Below are 6,918 nucleotides of genomic sequence, written 5' to 3' on the forward strand. Positions count from 1 at the left end.
CCACTTGGGTTCTCACTTCAACTCGCCTTCAGTGGATTGAATCGTTACACCTGCCTACTGCATAGAAGCAGCTATGTTTATATAAAAATGTTTATTTTAGCCTATGCATGAATCAGTATGCATCAGCATTTTGTCTAATTTATATTGATGACAGCTATTTCATTACCAGTCCAATGTTCTCTTCTAGTTGTAACCAATTTGGTCATACGCATGCTCTAGATCTGCTGGACCAGCTTGGACTAGCTATTGATCATAAATGACCAGCTTGGTCCATCTAGAAAAAGTATTTAACACCATCTGCCATCAGAAGGATAACACATAGGCTGCCATAACTCTAACCTTGTATGGCATGGCTCAGATTAGCCTGTAATAATATAGTAATCAAAGAACAGTCAGAACAGAACAGTTTTAAAAATACCCCACATTACCTCAACGCCACTGTCCCAATTTATCTGACCGGCTTGCTGGTATTCAAACGGCAATAATCATGACAGCTGTTTGCCCCGCTTTACCTGATGTCCCATTTTTTCTGAACTCACTAAATGTAAATCCATGGAAACGCATATACCCAGGGGCAGTGAATACATTTTTATAGCCCTTCGTCGATTATTTGAGATATGTTTCATATGTCAGTTTTAATGATTAGACTTATTAAATTTGACCTAAGAATATTTAATTATTTTAATTAGTTGACCAAAAAAATTCAAATTTCAATGGTTTATTCACAAAGGTTCACAAAGGTTCAATGTGTTTATTTATGCATGCAAACATCTTTAAAAAAAAAAGATTAATTACATTACATAATAGTAGCAGTTTACATGACATTAAAGCATATTTGTACATAAAATACTATATATATTTATTTTATTTATGAATGCGTGTTTCGTCGGTACTACACAGCTGCCTGAATTTGAGAGTAAAAATGTACTTCATATAAACGTTACTTCAACAAATACATAATTTAAGCCTTCAGTGTTGTAAAGTTAAGAAAAGCAGAAAGACACGCACCTTTCCGGCGTCCTCAATGCACGCGCACCGCATCCAGACTTGTTCTTTCAACTTGATTTTAAAACATTCGCGGTAAACAATCACTGTTTGAAAAGCCGTAAGACCGTGCAGCCATAAGAGGTGTCATTCACAGCCATTACAGTGCCTGTGCCTTGACTGAGTTGCTCGGATGAAGGATCTTTGCGGTGAGGACGCACCCAAACATCCAATGAGATGACAGGCTGCCGGGCTTTCATCCTTCTCAGTGTTCGTTTCTCAGGGATTTCATCTGAAAATCAAACAGATTTTGCCTTTGATTGTTTATGCATCACTCGTTTTAAAGTGGATTCAATGGACCGGGATGGAAGGAGGAAATTGATGATGGATAGGCGTGCGCGCGCCCCTGTGCGTCTCCAATCAAGTCAATATTTCAAACGCTGGCTGACTTCAGGAGAGTGTTGTAAACGTCTCTATTGTTTTCTTATGTTATGTTGATATATTCGTATTCTTCAAATTAAAATCGTTCACAAGTTATCTTTCATTAATTAATTAATTAATGTTTTATTTAATTAATGTCAAGTACAAATAATAATGTTATGTAAGTGATAATGTGTTACGATAAAAGCCATATGAATAAATGAGCACCAATAATAATTGATAATAATTCAGCATAACAGCATATTAGAATGATTCCTGAAGACAAATGTGACACTTAAGACTGGAACTTCTGAAAAATCAGCTTTGCCATCACAGGAATAAATTACATTTGAAAATATAGTAATATAGAAAACCATTATTTTAAATTGTAATAATATTTCACAATATTACTGTTTTACTGTATTTTTTATCAACTAAATGCAGCTTTGGTGAGCATAAGAGATTTCTTTCAAAATATTCCATATATATTCCTATATTCCAAATAGACCTGTAGAGTGTGTGTGTGTGTGTGTGTGTGTGTGTGTGTGTACTTGTTTATGCTACATTGTGGGGACCGGCCTGCGGAGCTATCAATATAGGGTCGAGACCCTTTTAGGGTAGGGGCGTGTTTGTTTTGGTGATTTCAAATGTCAACATTGGCTACCAGAAATCGCTTACCCCACCTTTAACAGTTTATAACTTTCCTGAGATAAATGCAATGTTACGTGACGTATTTTTCATAAGCTGTTTCATTTGCCATCTTTCTTTCGTTTTAAATGCTGATTGAGCGATTATATGGACATGATACATTTTCGTAAGTTGTAGCTTACTGTATCTTTCAACATTCCTTCTGATGTTTATTCATGAGAGTGTATCATGAGAAGGTTCCTTTCATGCTATAAGTATGGAATAATTGACCTATCAGTAAGCCCCTCAACTTGAACGCAGATGAACCAATGGCAGTTGAGTATCAGTTGCACGGGGACCGGAACTCGGACATCTTTAGGTTTCAGCGCAACAGAAAATCTTCGGAAGATCCATAGCTTTCATCGGTTTGATGGTGTTTATGCTACTAAAATTGAAAAATTATGTGCCTAGGGGAACTTGTAACACTGATTCCAGGTATCCTTAGAAGATGGGCAATGTAATTTATTTTATTCCATTTGTTCCATTGTCATACACTCATTAAGTTACAATTTTCATCTACTGAAGAAGAACGTTAATGTCATCTTGAGCTTCAAGGTATCTCTGGCTAAAGCTAGCTAACATTAAAGTTAGTGAGTCCATGCTAACGTACAAACCTAAATCGCTCACTTCTCCCGTTTGCATTGTGATCTGTATTTTTACATAACTATTTAAAAAAAAATTATATATCCCTGCATGGCATATTTAAGTCCCACTTGAATGATGGTCCTTCTGTGTCCAAAATTTATCAAACACTTCTTGGGGCAAGGTTTTCACACTGACAGCCATTTCAGTGCCCACTGATACATTTAATAACACTCACTTAAAAGGCATGCAATCTTCTTTGACCAGCATCTTGAAGACAAAGTTATTGTTATTTTTTTATCATATTGTAATGTTTACCATATTTATTTGCTTCTTTTGCTGTTGTAAGCTGTAAGGACCTTTGAAAAAACTGAAATTGTTTAGTGAAGTGATCTAGACATGTAATGCGGTCAAGACCTGCCTGGAACTACTTTGCCGTGCGTTTCCCTAAAAATAATTGCACACCCACCTTAGAACGTTCGTCAGCCAATCAGATTCAAGCATTCAACAGCCCATAGTATAAGTTGTTTATCGTAGTATACTTTTACTAAACTGGAAGAGACTTGCGCTCCACGCTGCCACTTGAACTGAAGCTGCAGCAGTCTGTCATTTAAGAGCGTTAAAATGGCATTTAGTGTTTGAATTTTGTGATAAAATGTATGTGCTCTTTGTGATCATTGGATTGGAGGCGCATTACAAATAATGTTTTGTGAAGGGGAAACCGCTGGCCTGGCAACCCTGGCTTGAACTATGAATGGTTCATAGGGTCAAATAAAACCCCCATTAACGCTTTTTTTTTTTAACTCGCATTATAATGCAACCTAAACCTAAATAACCTTAATTCAATACAAGAGAGACCTTTTTCACACAAGTTGCTGTCTGACAGGCTTTTTATCTGCCTTAATCTGCCCTGATCATCGGCTGTTTTTAAACAATTGGCCAACGGCCGATAGGGGATAATTGCTTTTTTCAGTCGATACCGATTACTGACCGAAATATTGGTGCATTCCTATTCATAAATCTAACAGATATACAAGCCACCCTTTTCTCTTTGATTTGCTTCCAAGCAGGATGGGCTATGCTGTATGTATGCAGTCAACTATACTCACACCTTTGGGTCAAACTAATTCAGAACCTTTGCTTGAATTCACTTCAGCTGCTTTCATGCATGTTCTTTTTGAGTTCTTTAAATTAAAAAAAACATGCAGATTGGATATATTTAAAGAGTGAATGAGTTATTTAGGGTATTAGGAGGTTAGTAGTTCATGCCACTAAAATATTCATGTAACTTTAACAATAATATGCAGCAATAGGACCAACACTAAAAATTCTTGAGGCCTGTCAAATATCATTTAGATACAGTAATTCAAATATCAGTTAAGAGTAGGTATAGAATCTACCAAAAAAGGGCAGAATATATGCCTAAGCAAAGAGTGAAATGCAATGAGTGCTGAGAGGAGATTGTCCATATGCATGTTAATGTGTTTATCAATGCTTTTCTATGCACACAGCATGCATCTGTCAAGTTGAATTTATTTGATAGATTAATTTCTTCACTCAGTGGAGCAATCTGAGTACCAATATTGGATCATCACCACTAAATTCATATTTTATAATGAAAAGTGAATACCATCAGAGTTTTTTTTTCTATTCAAAGCTTCAGAAACATTCAAAAGCTTCAACCCTTACAGAACATAAGGTTACATAAAATAAGATTAGATAAGATAACACTTTATTGATTCAAGTGGAACCCATGAACACCATGGTACAATGATACGGATTTACAGCCATTTCAGTTCCCACCGATACATTTAATAACACTCGCTTAAAAGGCACGCAATCTTCTTTGACCAGCATCTTTAAGACAAAGTTATTGTCTGCCAGATAGTCTTGTCCAAAAAGGTTATTGAATTTTATGTCACAATGGCAATACCTGGTTATAACCTTCTGGATGGGCACAATTCTATGTTATGAACGTTTCTAGGACAACCTAAATAACACACAATACACAACAAAATCATAAATGAGAACCATTCAGAAAGCTGTATGCCTTAGCAGAATCCATACTGCATGATGAGTGGTCTGACAGTGCTGTGATAGACTGATTTATTTTGTCAAAGTTGCTAGCATCATGCCTAGCAAAAGTCAATTACAACATGCACAACAATTAGACTGGAAAAATATTTCATTAATATATTAATTAAAACCAAAGTGCCAACACTGCAAGTGACCCAATCATAATCAGGTATGAATGGTTTGTTGTTTTTATTCCACTTTCGTCAAGCTATTCTATGTAACTGTTTTGATGTCAAAATGTTATTAATGAGAAAGTACAAAAAAAGTCGCCGTCAGGATAGATTTCGCTGGAAATAGCATACATAAGTCATTCGCCTGTGCATGTCACGTCTTATCTGTAAACAAGGTGTCAGTTACAAGGAATTAATATAGCTGACAAACATATTATTTAAGCCAATTAGCTGATGACACTACAGGCAAATGTGTTGTAGTTACTGTGCATTGGCTACACATGACAAGGTCGAGCAACAGTTAGGCTACTATGGTAAAAATATGGTAAATGTGTGGACTTTTTACATGATCACGACTATCAAGCGATACCGGGTTGGTTGATTTATTGTGCTGTCATCAGCCATGTCTAAAAGCTGAAGACCCTTGTCACAACATGATTAAAAACGGTTTTATTTATTTCAAACTGCAACAGGTCTCTATATACAGTAGAAGTTAGCTTAGGCTAATGGCAATGGTAGGCTAGCAGCTGTGCTAACTGAGCAGCCCACTGTTCCATAATTTGAACGCATACGCTACCATTTTAACACATGACCCCTTGTAACATGATGCAGAAACACTGAAATAATTAAAATAACACCGTTAACCACATGATCTCATTACAAAAAAAGATCGTTGCCCTTACCTGCTTGAAGGTGTACGCGCATCAGGTGAACTGGACGAACTGAGCCTCGCTGGTGACGTCACTGCCGCTGAAGATGACGCGTGGTATTTGTACGCTTCTGCTCTCCACCGAAGTTAATGTGAAGGATTGGCGTATCATATGCACGCAAAATTGGCATTTGGCGTATGCATTGCACGCAATTAGAAAGTGTAAAGTCGTGTTATTTATACGCAGACTGATGAGAACGGGTTGATATATATATATGCAAGCAGCAATTACCAGGGTTCAAGCTAGAGGTCTGTGCGGGACTATTTTTTTAGTCCCTCTCCCACAAGGTTATATTCCGCACCCACCAGCTCCCGCTTCACTTGTTGTTCACCCGCTGTCCGCTTAGAATAATTTTCTTCCAGACCCGACCGTTCCCGTTAAATTTAGATCTCGTTTCCAGAATCTCACATTTAAATTTCCCTACTGAAAGAAAGAGAGATAGGCTAACCAATAAAAGTGTGGTCTGCACAAAACGGTGTTATTTTATTCGTCTTTTTATTTTTTATTTATTGACTTTGACATTAATTTATATGAATTATCTTAAGACACAAAATTCGTTTAATATTTTATGCAACACAGTAGGAAAAAGTGTCAGAGAAAATAAAAATGTTGTACAAAAATTTTATTTCTTATTTTTATTCGTCATGTCAGGATACAATTCGTTTAACATTTACCACACAATAGGAAAAAGTGTTGCAGAGAGAAAAAATAAAAATAAAAATGTAGGTTGTACAAAAATAGCTTATTAGCTATTTTTATTCGTCTTGTCAAAATACTAAATTCGTTTGAAATGTTTCTGTTAACACTGTAGGAAAAGAAAAATAAATAAATATGATATCTGTCATTTAAAATGATAGGCTAAGCAAAATATAAACAAAAACAAGTTGAACGTCCTTCAAGGACAGCGCATCCACACTTTGCTCCATCCTTATTCTGCTCTGTCACTCATGTTCTGTCTGAGGGCCTTATATTTACTACTGGTACAGCCAGCTCTGAGCGTCGTTATGCACATGCTGCCCACAGACCCCCAAATAAAACGCGTGATGCAGAAAGCATGCGTGCAGCGTGTGCATAACAGTCGGAGTGCAGGCTGTACCGGTGGTCAATAAGAATAAAGCGCAGATATGTTGTTCTGAATGGACGTCGGGAACGGGATATTGTTAGACCGCCTGCTCCCGTTCAAATTACACCAGAGTTACCGACCGCTACCGCGTTTTTTTCGGGAATTTAATATGAGGCGCAAAAAATCTGGTCGGGAGAGTCGCAGGAATGCAGACCTCTAGTTCAAG

Source organism: Sinocyclocheilus anshuiensis, unplaced genomic scaffold, assembly GCF_001515605.1.
Source record: "Sinocyclocheilus anshuiensis isolate Anshui unplaced genomic scaffold, SAMN03320099.WGS_v1.1 scaffold1154, whole genome shotgun sequence".
NCBI lineage: Eukaryota > Metazoa > Chordata > Actinopteri > Cypriniformes > Cyprinidae > Sinocyclocheilus > Sinocyclocheilus anshuiensis.